Raw genomic sequence first — 19,452 nt, 5'->3', positions numbered from 1 at the left:
TGGAAGCCTATAGGCACGCTGCTTATCTCAGCTTCTGAACAGTTAGCCCTGTCTCTCTTCATTATAAAAAACAACCATCCAAAATGAGAAAGACAAAAATATTTTTATCCTTTTAAACCTTTTTATCCTTTTATACTTTTAAAATAAAAATGATTGTCTATCTATGTATTTCTTGGAGCTTTTTAAAAATGAGCCTGCTATTATTAGAGCTGCATGTTTAACACAACCCACATAGTTTAAAAAATTTTATGGCAAGTTAATAACGTCTCTGTTTCTAGTATCAGTCCTATGGTCAAAACACTTGTCACAGTAATAAACAATGGCATAATTAGAACCTACTTCAATGAATTTGGGTCAATGTATCACCCTCTCAGAGCACATTTTAAATTTATCACAATGATAGCCTGGGGAAAATTTGGCTTTTTGGCATTCTCTAGTTTAAGTCATTATTTTGAGAGCAAATTGTACTCAACCCGGAGTTCAAGTGTAAAAGACAATAAAACACAATGACTAAATAAATGGGTTTTGATTGCCTTGGAAAGGTTTAGTCTTCATTCCTCCCATTCCAAATAGTAATGATTTCAGGCTTTCTTGTGATTATACACAATATTACTTTTTTTCTTCTAAAGTTGCCTGTTGAACCATATTACAATTATAAGTTATATTTATTTAGTGCTCACTCTGTGTCAGGAACTGTGCAGAGCACATTATGTGCATTATGCCACCAAGTAGCTGCTTCATTTTATCAGTGAGAGAATTGAGTCTTGGAGATTTTAAGGAACTTTCTCAAGGTCATATATTTAATAAGTGACAGAACTCGAAATAACACCCAGCAGCTCTGGCAGCATAATTCGTATCATGGTAACTTACTTCTGATATCAATAGCCATCAAGTTCCCTCAAAACTCATAGAAATAATTCTGAAGGATGGAAGTATACGAGAACATCCATTGCTTCAGCAAGGCCAAAGGATGATGAGAACTGAAAAAAGGACATTAAATATGATGAAAATGCAAGCACTAGTGACATTAGAGAGAGCAATGCCTAAGAACAGTGTGCTCAGAAGATAGCCAAAAAAAAAAAAGATCGTGGTAGCCCACAAATTCTGATTGGTCTCTTGGTCTGATTGTTTTCAGTTCCTGGAAAAGCATAGGAAGCAACACATTTGGCACTGTTATACGAATGGAAGATCATCGTGGCTATGACGAATGAGCAAGAGGGAGAATAGTAAGGAATGAAGTTGAAGAGGTAAGTTTAGAGGCATTTCATGTAGAGTCTTGCAGGCGATAGTGGCGGGGCTGGATTATCCCAAGAGCAGTGGGTAGACATTGAGGGGTTTTAAGCAAAGGGAGAAAAGGAGGTAATTATATAGTACATATTTTTATGTAATCACTCTGAATGCTGTATAATGAATAAGTTGTAGAGAGGCAAGAGAGGAAGCAGAGAGACCAGGAAGGAGGCTACTACTGTTGTCTATGATGATGGGTTTAACTAAAGTGGTAGCCGTAGAGATGGGTGAACTCAAGATATATTCTAGAGTAGAGCCAATAAGAATTGGTGAAGAATTGGATGTAAGGCCTGAGAGAAGATAAAAAATCAAGGATGACTTCTTGAAATGACAGCAGAGGGCTGATAGTTTGTTGAGATAAGAAAGATTAGGATCAGAAGCAACTCAGAGGAAGAAAATAAAAAACTCTGTTTTGGATATTTTGAGGTGATTTTTGAGGTGACATCCAAGGAAGATTTAAGATAAATATTACCTGTTCAAAACATGGAAGCTGGAATTCTGAGTCTTCCTGAAAGAAGTCACAGAAACAGTGGGTGGGGTATGAATTTCAGTCAGCAGAAATGAAAGGCAGGGAAGGTGAGAATGTCCATGAAGATTGGGCATAGAATTCAGAATGGAGGATAGACCTCTTTCACAGCAGTTTTTCTGGGAAAAGTGAATCTCTAGCGTCTGGTTCAATACATAGTTGAACAAAATTTTTTCAGCTGTATGTAGCAATCAGCTATTTCGGTTTAGATACAGCTATTGCTCTTGTCGGAAACAAGAAGCAGTGGGGCGCCTGGATGGCTCACTCGGTTAAGCGTCTGATTTCGGTTCAGGTCATGATCTCATGGTTTCCTGCGTGAATTCAAGGCCTGCATTGAGCTCTGTGCTGACAGCTCAGAGGCTGGAGCCTGCTTCAGATTCTGTGTCTCCCCCTCTTTCTCTCTGCCCCTCCCCCACTTGTGCTCTGTCTCTTTCTGCCTCTCAAAAATAAATAAATGTAAAAAAAAATTGAAAAAAAGAAACAAGAAGCAGTGATACAGATGAGTCTGTTAACAGGTACCTCCTAAATTCAGGCCACCCCTTTAAACTCACTAGTAACCTCCAGATTCTCAGGTGTTGTTTTTGTTTTTCTGGACAGAGCTTCTAGTACTGTATTTACTTTATTACCAAAGCCCCTTCAGTGGCCTCCCGGTGGCCTTTCCTCCCAAGGAAAACTTCCCTAGGTAATTCTAAGGTGATGTCCTTTCCTTTTATTGTGTCATGCTGCTGCAACATCTCTTGACTATTACCATTTGTTTCTGTCAGGGTCCTCCCTCTGGTAGAGCATCCACCACAACAGGAACTGAATAAATGATTCTAACAATATTGTCTTTAAAATGAGCCTGTCACTTTAGTTACATGAATTATTCTAGTAGCAATGGAATCATCCTGTTTCTGTGAAGACTTTTCTTTCTTTCTTTTTTTTCTTTCCATTTTACACATAAGGGGTAGCATCAGCTGTTTGTGAATCCAGAACATTCTATTTGGACCATTCTCAAAGAAACACGTCACTCAAAGCTGTGTCAATAGAGAATTAAAACTTCCACATGACTAGGTATTCAAAATGTAAATACAGCCAGCTATGGCAATTTAGAAACCCCAAAGTAAAAACTTTACCACCAAAGGAAAAAAATAGCTTGAAAAGAGGACAGCAGGACAAATGAGGACAGCTAGTCTTTTTTCAGCTTATTTTTGTTGGATTCATTTTGAGTTTTGTAAACCAAGCTCCAGTTAGATCTTGAGGAAAAAACTCTAACTGACATAATTCACTGAGTCAACCTTTTCACAAAAAGGTTTTGAACATCAAGGCAGCATTAGCAGTTTTCTAGCCTCGTGTCTTGATTGATCAGTTTAAACAGGGCTAAATATATAACCTTATAAATAGATCAAGTAAGAGTAGAGAAAATAACATTTTAAGTGTTCTTTACTGCTAAAATGAAAACAACAATAAAAATCTATCCAAGTAACATCTAAAAAAAAAACCAAAACATAAAATTTTATTCACTTTATTTTTCCTCTACCAAATGTATATTATGTCTGTCTACAGATGGGTATTTTTTTTAAATGCTAGATTATACAATAAATATGCTATATAATAACATAAAGCAGATGATGCTAGAAAGAAACTCTGCTTCCTGGGTAAAAATATATAAAATATCCTTTTTCTTAATGTCACAGTCGTTACTCATCTTTGATCCTACTTTTCTAACCTCAGCTGTATATTATATGCTCAAGAAAAAGACATGGAATTCTTTGTTTTTGTTTTTTTTTTAAGACAGATGGAATTCTTTTGGGGACTGAAATTATTCCTTCTGAGTAAGAATGCCTAAGTTTTGGACTAATATTATACATTTGCCAGCTGGACTTCCCAAGTCTGACTATTTGCGGGCATCTATGCCATAATAGAGCATCCTGGCCTTTATCCATTCACTCAAAGATGTTGCTTTATGGTTAACAACTTTGTGCCAGTATGTAACTAATGAGAAGTTGAAGGACTAATTGTGAGTGTTCACATTTATCCTTATATTATTTAAACAATCTCCACCACATCATTAAGTCCTCAATGTTAAACTCACAAATAATTCTAAAATATAATAAGAGAGCAACTCAATTGGTAATAAGAGGCTACCAAAAATCTTATGTGATTTCATTATAAAGTATTATTTTGTATGATTTTCAAAAAGGAACACATCACTCTTCTGTAAGAAGAAAGTGGCCAATTAAAATCAGTATCTTCAAATAAATAGATTGTTTTGGCTGAATATATTTCTATAAATTCATCAAGCGGTAATACAAATTTCAAAGGTGGTAAATAAATTTAAAGTAGTGGGGTGCTGCTCCATGCATTAAGTGAATAAATATAATCACTAGGATATTTTTGACTTATAGTTTCACATAGAATGACCTTGATGAATGGGACAAAGAAAACTTTTTAGACAAAAGAGCAAAAGTAAAGCCACCAGTAGATTTTATACTCCAAAAGAAATTTGGGAGTTTGCTCTTTCTTCCTTTTTTTTTTCCTTGAAAATATTACCCTCAGTTTCTTTTATTTCTAAATAAATACTAGGCCTGGATTTTTAAGTAAAGAGGCAATTATAAGCACATTAACATTTCTACCAGACAGCAAAGATAGTGCTGGCCAGCCAACCCCAAACAGAATGCAGCTTGGCACTGAGCCCTGGGCCACTGCAATGAGGCGCTCTCCTCCCCATCACCCAGTGCAGAGAATAAGCTCCCCATTCTGCCGTGAACTTTCATTTAGGACAACACTGTCGTGCTGCAAACCCAGAGGTGTGCTTTTATTTTGGGGTTTTCTCAGGCCCAAATTTCAAAGCCAAAGCCAAAGCAAAGGCGTGGTCTACACCAGGACTTTAAATAAAGTCAAATAGAATAAAATTCCCTTACTAGCGTTTATTCTAAACTGACTTGTCCAGATGGCTTCTTACAGGGAAAGGGAAAAAGGGGATACTCACACTCTGCTTCCTTTCATGCTGGCGGGCTGTGATTATTGTTAATGACCCACAGCTGTACTAGTTCCCCCACCACCTCTACCCTCTGCCCACCCCCACCTTCCAGCTTCCTTCTTAGTTAAGCTTTTCTCCAGTAAGCTTTTCTCAGAGGGAGGGAGGTGGGAGTAAATTTTGTAATGGATCAACCTTCAGACTCACCCCAAATCTGGCTGGTTTCTCATAAAACCTGAACACAGCAGTGGGATCCACTCCAAAGCGTATAGCTCTGCAAAACCAGTCAAACCCTACAGTTCCTAATTTTTCTAAATGTCCCAACAACATTTGTGAATTGATTTAAGGAAAGCAGTGTAAACATTAATCTTTTGAATATATCATGAGCTCCATACATGGCTAAAAAATGAGTTGTAAATTTATTGTTGTAAGTAGCACTCATCCATTCTATCATTCAGCATATGTAGAAAGAGAGACAAGCAAACAGAGAACTTTGGCTATTTATTCATAAGAATAAATCCCTGTGCCTGCTGCCCCTGCTACCTTCACCACTTCACTGGGTTTATACAAGTTGAATTGGGAAAGGCTTCCATTGAGTGAGCCTTTGGATAAGTAAAGGACTCGAAATGTTTTTGAGATGCTGTCTGTTCTAGACTGGTTCTTGTATTATAAGATATATCTGTCTTGCCAGATGCCCCTGCCTCCCATATCACGTGCCCATTCTACATGCTCTAGCTGTATGTCCTCAGAAGACAAGATACGACTATTACCAGGCAAAGCTTTAAGTTTGTTACTATTAGTATTAATGTTACTGACACTTATGTTGCCATTATTAATACAAATGCTATCAATTTTAATATTAAAATAGTATTAATATTTACTATTACTATCAATGTTAATGCCTACAGTTTCTATTGCTGTGATTTTTGAAGTCTCTGATAGAACTTTTCTCAATTTGAGGAGCTTATGGTGTTTTGATGGTATTGTTGCTCATGTTTTCCACTGCTTTCCAAAGGTGTGAAAGAGGAGAATAAAACAAATGTGACAGTATTTGCACTATTTACACATTGGCCAGTGGCCTATTTGTTCTTATTTAGTGTAGTCCTTTTTTTTAATGTGCAAATGGCTCCCACTAAAATACCCTTTTGTGGAAATGTAAAATATGAAAATACGTGTTCTCAGAATTCTTCAGTTTTCTGCCTCTAAAGCCTTTCCACATCCCGTGTTCTTTGAATATTTCAAATACATATTTGTGAATATATATGTTTAAACCACCTACTCAAGTGATAAATATAAATATAAACCAGGACCTGTGTGTGTATATATACATGTACGTGTGTGTGTGTGTGTGTGTGTGTGTGTGTGTGTGCGTGTGTGTATGGAAAGGCAAATGTTTTATTATATTTTACAAGACAATTTTGTCAACCATTCATTTCATAAAGATATTCCATGTATTGATAGTCTCTCCTATTTAAAAACTGAACAAAACTCTCTGTCCACCATGTTCCTTCAGCTGTCACTCTATTCCTCCTCTTTCAAACTAGAACTTTTGAAAGAATTGTCTGTAATGCATAACTCTCCTTCTTCCCTTTTTTTCGTTCACTTACTGCAGTTGGTTTTATATTGCTATTTCCAAGATCAACAAAAAACCTTCTTTTCTCTAAATATAGGGAGCAATTTCCATTGCTTATCTTTCTTGACTTCTTAGCCACATTCAATACCATGGACTCATTTCCTTTTGGAAACACCTTTCCCTTGGGTCCCATGATTGTGTATTATGTGTGCATACGTGTGTGTGTGTGTGTGTGTGTGTATGCTCCCACCTCTCTAGCCACTTATCTTCAGTTTCTTTTGCAGGCTTCTTTTCCACACCACTTCCTCTTTTACCAGTCTTTTATTTTTTATTTATTATTTTATTTATTTATTTATTTATTTATTTATTTATTTATTTTTTAGTTTTGGAGTTTATGTTTTTATTTATTTATTTTATTTATTTATTTTTTTAATATATGAAATTTACTGTCAAATTGGTTTCCATACAACACCCAGTGCTCATCCCAAAAGGTGCCCTCCTCAATACCCATCACCCACCCTGCCCTCCCTCCCACCCCCCATCAACCCTCAGTTTGTTCTCAGTTTTTAACAGTCTCTTATGCTTTTACCAGTCTTTTAAATATTTGTTTCCTTGGGAAGTTGTCTTAATAATAGTGGAAGACAACAACATTTAATAAATGCTTTTTTTTTAATTTAAATTTTAGTTAACATACAGTGCAATATTGGTTTCAGAAGTAGAATTCAGTACATACAACACCCAGTGCTCATCACAACAAGTGATTATTTTGTGTCAAGAACTACCCTAAACACTTTTATATGTATGAAATCATTCAATTGTAACAACAACCCCATGAATAGGTACAATAGTAACTGTGAACTGTCTAATGTCTAAAAGAGGCTATTGAAGGAAAGAAAATGTAGGAACAGAACGAGTAAATGATAGATCTGGGACATAGAGCGGGTACTGTAAATCCAGAAACCACATGTGTACCACTGTGCTTCCCTACCCTCCCTCTTCTCTTCTCATATCCCTATGTGATCTTACCCCCTTGCATAGCAAGAGACCGAATTCAAATTGACTTAAAAAATTTGTTCAGCTCACACACAGTGCCAGATACTGTGCTAAATGTTGAAAAAATAAACATGAACAAAAAATGGGTTTTCCCCTAATGCTATAGAGTCATTATTGTCCTGTCCCTATGGAGATGTATTCTTGGCATTAAGAATTGTCAGTCATTTTTAAAAGTCTCTCAATATTCTGAAGTCTAAACATATGTCTACCCATCATTTTTCTGACTACCATTCACATAATTATTTTGTATCCTTTCAGAATGGAGTTATATTTATAATACTCTGTGTAATATCAAAGACTCTCACTGCTCTTTAGATGCTGCTGGTACTTACTCTATAGTTCTTTGACTGTATCTTTGAAGAAAACACAACTTGTGTAAAAATCTCATTTTAATATACAAAATGACCCTTTTCCTTTGTTTCTTTTTGGCAGAACCAGCATTATTATCTGTACAGCTTTTTTAAACCATAGTGAATCAAAACTCTCCATAAGAACAGAAAACAATCGGCATAAAGAGAGGTCTCAGTGTAACAAAACATACCAGGTACAGACACACTTAGCCGTTGTGGGACAGAGTACTGCATTTGCCCTGGGGTCCAGTAATGTTCACTGGCTCAGAATATACTAAAAAGTCTACTCTGAATTCTTCTTGGCATATATTCATTGCTCCTTAATAGGTATATTAATTAAAAAAACACATAGTGTCATTATACTATATAGAGGTGGCATGAAACAGACTAGTATGTGCATGAAACAAACTAGAATATGTTAATTAATAAAGTTTTGAGAAATGTGAAGAAAATCTGGGGGAGATCTTCCCAGAGGAATCAATATGTGAGCAAAGACACATAATTAGGAGATAGGTTGGGAAAAAAGGGGAAGGTCACCGGTGAATAAAGTATAGATGAAAGTTCAGAAAGGAGACTGATACAAGTGATTATTGGGTATGTTGGCAGGGGGAGGAGTGACAACAAAATAGGGAGTTAAACCGGGCAAGTTTTGATGGTATTAGAATGTCATTCTATCCTGAGAACAATGAAGAGACATCAAAACAAGTTTTAAACAAGGGTGGAATATGATAAGGTTTATCTTCAGAAAAATAACTTGTGAGAATCAGGAGGTATTATTAAAAAGGTCTGTGTGAGGGTATCTGGGTGGTCCTGTCAGTTGTGTCTAACTCTTGATTTCAGTTCAGGTCATGATTTCACAGGTGTGTGATCAAGCCCTACGTGGAGCCTGCTTGGGATTCTCTCTCTCTCTCTCTCTCTCTCTCTCTCTGCCCTTCCCCTGCTCACATATACACTCTTGCTCTCTCTCAAAAAAACAAAATAAAATGTTTTTTAAAAAGGACTGTGTGGAGCTGGAGAACTACTTATGAAGCTATTTCAAGAATCAAGTCACAAAGTATGGGTAATATTCATAGTTGCTAACAGCCCAAACTCCCTGTGTTCAAACCCAACTGTTCTGTTTTTCAATTATTCAGCCTCAGTAGATTACTTCACCTTTGTTAATCTTAATTTTCCCATCTCTAAAGTAAGGATGAAACCATTTATTTCATTGGTCTGTTATGAGAATTAAATGAGGTTTTAATTGTAGTGATTGCAACTCTACAAGCATTCAGTAAAGGTAAACTACTTTTTTTTTCTTATCTCTGAAGAAAGTAGGAAAGGAAATTAGGATATGACTTTGAAAGTTAAAACTGAGATTTGAGTAGTGTGCAAAAACAGGTACTGACAGGAAAAAATAAAGAAAATGGAGAGGTTAAAAATGAACCCACACTGGGGGACTTCCTGTTTTATATCATGAAATGAGATACAGGACATTTCATGTATGGTAAATATGACTTGTTTGATGGAAGGAACAGAGGAAAGATTGTTCTTTTGGGGACATTTTAAGATGAAGTAGTTAATGATAAAACTGAAATTTTCATGAATTAGTTCGAAACTGAGAGTTGTAAGACAGAAGAAAGAATTGAAGAGCAGATAAAAAATTATTCATTTAAAAGTTATATGTGATAATGTAGCCGTTTAGTGAAGAAGGATATAGGAAGAAGTAAAGGTGACTGAGGGAGGAACCATAATAAAACCAAATTTTAGAGATAAGCATAGGAAGAGGAGTTTACGAAGGGTATTTAGAGATGTAAGAAGAGAAATAAGAACAAGCAGAGTCTCAGAACCAAGAGGTGAATGGGTTTAACCAATAAGAAATAAATCAGTAGCATCAAATCATGCAAGTAAGTCCACTTGATTGTAGACTGAAGCAAAGCCATTGGCTCAGCAATTATGACAAAATGACTATAGGTTTTGATGAGGTAGGACTTTTAGAATATTTTAACTATCAGATAAATGCCATAGTAGAAGATGCCTGAGTAGATAATGAAGTATAGGAAAAAAATGTCAGAATCATGAATGAATGAGAAGAATAGATGGCAGGGTTAATTTTGGAAGAAATTCACAGTACTTCGTGTAATGGTGATCTAGGAGTTTAGAACAAACTTCCTGCCAAAAACAACTGGGCAAGCTGCGTGAGTGACAACATGATGCTCTTTGTATTCATACTATTAGGGGTCATAGCACTTTCTACATCTGTGGCTTGATATCTGTCATCAGTTTTGGAAAACCACAACTTTATCATACAGTTGTTGAAATCTAAAGAAAAAGAGGTAAAAGCTGACAGAGAAGCAATGGCATATGATCTTCGAAATAGTTGACTTCTCAACAGGATCAATGGAAACCAGTGAATAATGGAATTATTTTTAAAGGGCTGAAAAGGATATAACTATCAACATAGAATTCTTAATTCTATGTAAAGATATATCTCAAAAATGAACATAAAAGAGGAGTGCCTGGGTGGCTCAATTTGTTCATGTCCAACTCTTGAGTTTGGCTCAGGTCGTGATCTCATGGTTTGTGAGTTTGAACCCTGTGTCAGGCTCTGTGCTCATAGCACCAAGCCTGCTTTGGATTCTCTGTTGTTCTCTCTGTGCCTCCACTGCTCATGCTCTCTCCCTACCCTCCCCCCCCAAATAAATATAAATTTTTTTAAAAGAACATAAAAGAAAAGCATTTTAAGACAATAAATAAAAAGAAAAAAAATTGTTGCCACCAGACATGCAATGTAGAAATACTGAAAAGTATATAAAGGCAGAAGAAAACAATCTCACATGAAGATACAGAGATATAGGAAGGCTTAAAGACACTGAAAGAAGTGTGAGTACATCTACTCAACAAGTGAGTACATCTAAATCAATATAAAAATGTCTGAAGAGTTTTAAGAAAACAACAGTATGAAAGTTGGAAGAGAGTTAAATGATTATTCTCAGATCTTTGCATTGTCTGAGAAGTGGAAATGTACTAACTTATAGTGGACTTTAGTGAGTAAAGAATGCATAATTAAATCTCCATGATAATAAAAAAATATTTTAAAAATGTGTAATAAGAGAAGAAAATTAGAATAATCAATATATACTCCTAAAGAAGGCAAGAAAGAGGAAAGACATAAAAACAGATGGGACAAACAAAAAGTAAGTGGCAGATTTAAGCCTAAATGTTCTAAAAATTCTGTGAATACTTCAGTTGAAGGCAGAGCTTGAGACTGTCAAAAATTTAAAACTCAACTATAGTACTGACAAAGCACATACATTAGTGTGAGTGTGTGTGTGTGTGTGTGTGCATCAATTTACCAGGAAGATACAATAATTCTAAATTTGGAAGAAGTTCATGTGTTCCTCACACTAAAGAGAAGCAGGTTGAACAGTGTGAAGATACAGGTCAATTCTGTATAAACTTTTTTGGATCACAGACTCCTTTGGAGAATCTAATACATATTATTGTCCTTTTCTCAAAGAAAAAAGCTGCTCATGAACCCAAATTTCTGCTTAAAATTAAGTTGAAGAAGTCCCTGAGGCAGGGGTTAAGAATTCTTGATGTCCTCTCTTTTGAAATTTAGAGAAAGAAAGGTTTATAGACTTTTTAATTTAATTATGTTCTTTTCCTTTTCTTTCTTTCTTTCTTTCTTTCTTTCTTTCTTTCTTTCTTTCTTTCTTTCGCAACCCAAGTTCTTCAAAGCGTACAAAATTTGGGGCAGAATTGGAGGTCTCAAATACTTGTATGGAATCTGGGCAGCTTGAGTGAAGTGTGAGAAAAGGAAGTAAGTTAAAAAATGCTGAAAATGTGGGCACCTGGGTGGCTCAGTTGGTTAAGTGTCTGACTTTGACTCAGGTCATGATCTCATGGTTTGTGTGTTCAAGCCCCACACTAGGCTCTCTGCTGTCAGTGCAGAGCCCACTTCAGATCCTCTGTCTCCCTCTCTCTCTTCCCCTCCCCTGCTTGCTTGCTGTCTCTCAAAAGTAAATAAACATTTTTTTTTAAATAGTGAAAATGTTGTGTACATTTAAGGCTATAATTGCAGTTTGAAATAATGTTTTTATAATATAGCCTTTGAGCACAAGAACTTAATTTTCTTTAACATTTCTCAAGCTGAGAGCAAAAGCAGAGAAAACAAATGAGTTGCTCTAGGACTTGAAAGTAGGATTTGAAAGGAATATTGGGGCTTCCAAAAAGTCAGGAGAAAGAAATCAGAAAATATTATAGACTGTATTGATGACCTGATTTTACATGGGTATGGATAAGGATGAAAGTAAAGAAGACAGAGAGCATATTTTGTGGTGATTAAGAACATGAGCTTTGTAGTTAGGTGGACTATTGCATAGGGAGAACATCACTGATTAATTTTGCCTCTCTAAGCAGTAGTCTTTCATTTGTCAAATGGGGGAAATTAAAATACCTACACTCGAATATTAAATGAGAAAGTATATATAAAATTCATCCTAAAAATCATCATTCTACGAGCAAGGTCAAACAGTAAGAGATAATGATAAGATTAAACAACAATTTTTATGTGAGAGAGACATGGGAAAAGTGGACAGGAAGGAGTTGAAATCATAAGGGGGATTTCAGGAGTCGGGTTATTTTGAATAAAATTCTCAGAATGTGGCCCTAGGGGTAAAATTCTAAATTGGAATGAAAGCCGTTAAAATCATCCAGTCCAAAATGAACAGTCGCACAGTAAGTATGCCTCAATACACCCAACTACCCCAGGGGGTGGAGAAGCATATCAGCTATTTTGAGAATTCCTGGCCTCTTTTAGTTAGGTTATATAAACTCATGTTTTCCCTAAAATTTTAACATTGTTTTAAGTTCTTAACCTTTAGTATCTTATTGTTGTTATTTTTATTTATAGTCATCAATCCTATTTTGTATCAATTAATTGCTTTTAGACACTAAAAATGAGGAAAATGATGGAGGTCAAAAGGCAAGAAACATGAAATATGGCGTTGAACTGTGCTAGTCTGACACATGCCTGCTTAATATAGAATGATGACAGTGAACTATTTCTGATAGTCATTATGATTAAAAACAGCATCTTTTTTCAAGGTTCCAAGAAGAGGTGTACTGAATTTCTATGAACCCCAAAAGGTTCAGTTCAGTTCAGGAAAAGGTTAAGTTTAATGTTATTCTCTAAATTAGCTTTCCAAGCCCTAATTACAGTAATAGACATTATTTTCAAATTTGGAAAAAATGCATTTACATGACAGATCCAAGAAATCAGATGATCTTATTATCTTTCTTTTCATTTTGTCTTTCAAATACTGAGTTCAAAAAAGAAATAAGAAGTAATTATGAAGAAAAATTTAAGGAGGGGAAACATTATATCCCTTTACTAAGTAATATTATTAATTGCATGACTCTGTATTGATTAAGGCAAAGCAAATTCCTTTCCAAAACTCAACTCTTGACAAAGTAGAGAATATAATCTTATCTAAGAATATAATTTACCTTACCAAAAACATTCTGATTACATGACAATACAAAACTCACTCAGTTAATGGATGAATAACCTGTTCCTAGAAGGAAATATCCTACATTTTAATTTGAAGCCTTTTTTTTTGTTTTTGTTTTTGTTTTAGATTTGTTTACTAAATGTGAGAACCATTGTTATCATTGTTCTTCACTGTTACACAAATGTGGCAGGGAGGCTGAAGATGTGCAGAGAAGCTTTGACACAACTCTTTCTCACCTATCTTTGCTAACTCCTGTCCATGATTCATTCCAGAAAGGAATCAATTCTGCAACTTCTCTGCTTGACCTTTTTTCTTCTTTGTTTAGAGCTTAATATAGAGCAAAAGGATTTCCTTTATATTATGCGTGAAATCACAGAACATATCATGTTTACTTGCATAATTTTATTCACTCTAAAATAGAGATTAATTTATAAAGAAGGAGAGGTGGAAAATGTGTGCAAACATGTTGGTTTTAATATGTGGTTATGCTCTGACAACCTTCATTAATCTTTATGTGACCTCATGTAATAGGTCTTGTGGAGTCGTCATGCTGTTATTTAAAGACCAATCTGAACATTCCCATTCATCCCAAACCACATCATATCAAACTAAAACCACAAATCTGATGTTAAGCCCTTGAAAAGTGACATTGATCTTTGCAATAGGTTTCTTGGAGTGATGATAAGGGTGTTTACCTGACAAATCATAAAGATTTCAAAATTTCTCTGTAAATACCTGTCTCTTTCCTTTAAAGTTATAGTTTTCAGCACTCCCTTATCAACATGCCTTTTTTTACTTTATCTTGAACTTGACTGTTGAAATCCTGGTTCTATCCTGTACAAGAGGTCTAACCTTGGCAAGTTCATTAATTTCCTCAGTTTCCATATCTGTAAGACAGAGATATTAAGAATACAAACTTCATAGTGTTATGGTGAGAATTAGGTGAGGTAAATGTGAATTTAGAATACTGCCTGTCATATAGTAAGAACTTAATAAACATTAGCTGCCATGATGATGATGATGATGATGATGATGATGGAAGGATTTTCAAGCATATAAAGTCAAATCACTAATTTAAAAGAGGGACTGCAAGCTGCTTGAGACATCCCAGCTTAAAGAGTTCTGGAGAAAGGTTTGAAATGTTGAAAGAGTACTTTTGTTTATTTTAATCTGCTTTTAGCTTAATGCAGTTTTAATCTTACATTTTTGCATTTTAAAAGGGTTTTTCCATAAAATTACCTCGTCTTCATATCTTTTAGTTTCTGTCTCTTAATTTTTTCTTAGCTTCTTTCATTTTTTCTTTCATGTTATTATTTATTTTTTATATATTTTTAAAAGCTATTTTCTTTCTCTAGCTTTATTTGCTTATCTGTTTATCTGCCTTTTTATTATATTTCAGTTTTTCTTCACGTCTTGTGGTATTTTTTAAAACATACTGAAACTACCAAATAGTGGCAGTGCATATGAACATTTACTGATTGTTTTCTATCTGCAAAACACTAGTCTAAGGGCTTCATGTAGATTATGTCAATCCTTACAACAGCCTTTTGAAGTAGGTATTATTATTTTCATGATACAGATGAGGAAACTGAGATAAAGAGACAATTTTCCCAAGTTTACACAACTAGTAAGAGGAGGAAGCAGGATTTATAGTATTTTGACTATTCATTTAATTTAATCTATCATCTTATTTTATTTTTGTCTTGGCTCTTATTTTCTGGCTAACAGTAAGTAACAAGTGGTATTGTGGTAGCAATGTTGTGCTGTGGACTCTATGGAGTATATAAGGTTTTCACAAAATGTTATATATCCTGATGAAATCATGAAATATGTATACTTAATTTATCTGATTGGTTAACATTATGCATCATTTAGCCATTTTAAAAAAGTTTTCACTTATTTATTTTGAGAGAGAGCTCGTGAGGGAGAGAGTGAATGGAGGAGGGGCAGAGATAGATGGAGGGAGGGAGAATCCCAAGCAGGCTCCATGCTCCACCCTGACCATCGTGGGGCTTAATCTCATGACCGTGAGATCATGACCTGAGCCGAAATCAAGAGTTGGCGCTTAACTCACTGAACCACCCAAGCGCCCAGATCTTTAAAGAGATCTCTCTCAATGGACAAAGTTTATTAAGTCAGTCAGAAAATAAAGGTATTCAACAATTTAAAAAATTAAATTTCTTCATATTCAGAAGAATTTGGCATGATAGTTTCAACAATAGCCAAATTATGGAAAGAGCCTAAGTGTCCAACAACTGATGAATGGATAAAGAAATTGTGGTTTATATCACAATGGAATACTACGTGGCAATGAGAAAGAATGAAATATGGCCTTTTGTAGCAACGTGGATGGAACTGTAGAGTGTGACGCTAAGTGAAATAAGTCCTACAGAGAAAGACAGATACCATATGTTTTCACTTTTATGTGGATCCTGAGAAACTTAACAGAAGATGGGGGAGGAGAAGGAAAAAAAAAAGAAACGGAGGGAGCCAGAACATAAGAGACTCTTAAAAACTGAAGGTTGATGGGGGGTGGGAGGGAGGTGGGGGTGGGTGATGGGTACTGAGGAGGGCACCTGTTGGGATGAGCACTGAGTGTTGTATGGAAACTAATTTGACAATAAATTTCATATTAAAAAAATAATAAAACGAAATCCTGGAGCCAGGCAGATGGGCAGATGGGCAGATGGCTGCAAAGAAAAAAAAAAAAAAAGAAAGTCTGCCAAATTGAATTTATGTTTTTAATGTTTATTTATTTATTCTGAGAAAGAGAGTGGGAGAGGGGGAGAGAGAGAGGGAAGAGACAGGGAGAGAGACAGAGAATCCCAAGCAGTCTCCACGCAGTGTGGAGCCTAATGCAGGGTTCCACAACCCTGCGATCATGACCTGAGCTGAAATCGAGAGTCCGATGCTTAATCGACTGAGTCACCTAGGCATGCTGCATCATTGAGGCTTTAAAGCCAGACTGATTAGATTCAAATCTTAATTCTATCACTTATAAGCCATATGGACTTATATAAACTTCTAATTTTTTTTAACAGTTTTCTCATCTGTAATGCAGGAAAAAGTCATTACCCAGCCTTATAAAATTATAAAATTAAATAAAGTGACTGACATAGAGTAAGAAGGTAAAATACATACAGTAGGAAGGGAAGCTTTTTGGAAAATGGTAATAACTCAATAAATAGTAATAGGAAAGACTACTATTTTAATACATTTTACTCGAAAAAAATCAGACGCTTATACTCTAATAAGTACAATACATAGTCATTCTTGTGTTATTTTTATATAGTGTTCCAGACCTTAAGCTTTTATACCTGAATATGATTTTGATGCCTAAGAAAAGTAATGGAAGTGTTAGATTTTACAGTTAATATTATTCCATGTACTATATAATGAGAAATATTCTTCCATTGCACAAATTTCCTTTTGGTAGTCAGTAAGACTATTTGGAAGTATAGCCATGAAACTCAGGTTGTTTGCCAAAATTCTTCACTCACTTTCAAGTAACACCTTCCATAATTAAGATTGGGCTTAATAAGGTTAACTGGGAAACGATGTAGTCCTGTGAGTTAAACATTTTCAAATGAAAAAGATGAGATATAAACCTTAGCAGACATTGAAAGATGTTAAGCATTACTGCTTAGATATATGGAATTATTTTTAAGATAATTAAACTTTCTAGAAATCCCAGAAGCTTTGGAGAAACACATGAAGGGTGAAAAACTATATATATATATATACATATAGTATATATATATGTATATACTATATGTATATATATGTATATACATATAGTGTATACATATATACATATATATATACATATACATATATATATATACATATATATATAGTATATACATATATATATACATATATATATGGTGGGTTTTTTTTTTTTTTTTGGCTTGGATGATGCAACAAGCACACTGGAGTCAGGCCAAATCTTGTCCCTTTTCTACTCTAGGAGCCAAAGCTGAATGGGTGTTGAAAAAACTGGATTTTCTCCTTTATAGTAGGATGATTTTTCTTTCCATGATTTTTCTTTTTTTTTCTTTTTTAAGTTTGACAACATTAGGAGAGCTCTCTTTTGTGGGCCATATTAACCCCAGAGTTGGAGATAAGACTAGGGTTCATGTCATTTCAAAACTGCATCAGTGTAGAATCAATTATTTTCCTTTCAAGTCATGCTTATCATTGGTTACCAAAAGTCAGTGTGAGAATAATATGAGAATTATGTAGGTTAAGCAACTTGAAAAATGTCTGACATGTGGTTAATATTCAAATGTTAGCTATTTATGTCATAAATATATTTGCATATACATAGATAATTTTATATGTATACAAAGATATGCATTGGTAAAGATTTTTGATCATTAAAAACAAAAATTTGGATTCTCAGGAAACATTTCCTGTCTTATTTTTATGTACATTTTGGAGTCTATGTAGCCCACATTTTAAAAGTTCAAGGATAAGACCCCATCTACTTTTGTTTTGGCACGTTGTGAAAAGTTTGTCTCAGCCACTATTATGTGGTAATAACAAAGGGGAACTCTGTCAACAGTGAGGAATGTGGGGTCCAAAATCAAATTTTGCCAGTAACTATGGACATTTCTCTTAATAATTCTGTGCCTAAGCTTTTGCAACTACAGATGGATATGTTGGGTTTGCTTTCAGCAACCTGCAAGATGAAGTTTATGCATAAGGAATTCTCTACTTCCAAATATACAGATATGGTGGAATATCTAGGTAGTTAGCTATATGTATATGTATACCTCTGTATCTATTACAAACAGAAAAATTCCTAGTTGAATTAAAAGTAACTAAAAAAAAAAAGTAACTGAAAGCCAGAATTTTGGTAAACAGAAGCTGATATCACAGTAGCCCATGAATATTTAGTGGGAGATTTAGACCTTCTGGGCTGAGAGCTGGGTTTGGGAAACCTGACTTTGAGTTTAGGCTTGTGGGAATCTGTAACTTATGCCCCTCTTTAAAGTTGGAATCAAGTGATGCCCAAATTCTCAAAAAGGGGTGAGGGAAGTTTTATCTTCTGCCTGGGGAAGGAGTATAGGAGAATCTGTTTAGTTCATAGAAATTGGGGCATTGGAACAACAAAAAACATCACCTGTGAAAAAATAGCCTTAGAACTGCATGAATGTGGGTTCTAAATGCACACTCCCTTTGTGGCATCCTGTTACTAAAGTATAGGAATTTTAAGTGGAACCTGAAAATAAAAACTCATTTAGGGCTTTCAAAACCACTTGGTAAGAGCAAAGACATAGGAGAAATGTATGACACAAGACACTCCAGCAGAAAAAGCAAAAGAAGATGAAACAAAAAACAAACTAAAGATGTGTTGAATATGAGTGCACATGAAACAATTTACAAGCCTTCTATGTAGAAATAAGCAACCTATAAGGAAAAGTCAGCATATTTATTAGGGTCCCAAGAATTTTAAATAATGGAACAAACTTAGATTATAAAATGCAATTATAATGCTTAAAGTAATTAAAGAGATCAAACAAAGGTCTGAAAATATAACTACAAAATTGAATAGAATGAAAATAAGAAAAATAGAGTTTATAGAAAAGAAAAATATAGTTACTAACATGAAAACATGCTGGTTCTATTTAAGAACATAAAGATTAACCATACCTTAAATATTACTGAATTAGAGAGTAAGTCTGCAAAAGAATCGCCCAGATTTAAGTACAGTGAGATGAAGGTCAGAAAAAGCTGAATGAAACACTAACATAGATAACAGAGTAAATAATGTATTTTTAAAAGGTATTTCAGAAGAAGATAATGAAAATATTTTGGAGGAGGTAATATTTGAAGGAAAAATGGCTGAGAGTTGTTCAGACTTGAAGAAAGATAATGGGTCTTCAGATTGAAGTACAATGCATTCTGAGAGGTTAGGAAAAAAAAATCTTTACCTAGATTCATTATAGTGAACACTCCTTGAGATAAAAGAATTATTATGGATTTTGAATTGTTATCAAAAACATGCAACATAAAATTTACCATCCTAACCATTTTTAAATACACTGTACTGAAATGTTAGCTATATGCACACTGTTATGCAGCAGACTTCTAGAACTTCTTCATCTTACAAAATTGGAACTTTATATTCATTGAATACCTCCCCCTTTTCCCCAGCCACCATTTTAAGTTTGAATAATATTGTATTATATTGTAAATAGAACATT

Source organism: Panthera tigris, chromosome F3 (assembly GCF_018350195.1).
Source record: "Panthera tigris isolate Pti1 chromosome F3, P.tigris_Pti1_mat1.1, whole genome shotgun sequence".
NCBI classification, from domain to species: domain Eukaryota; kingdom Metazoa; phylum Chordata; class Mammalia; order Carnivora; family Felidae; genus Panthera; species Panthera tigris.
Note: the sequence above shows the minus strand (reverse complement) of the source record.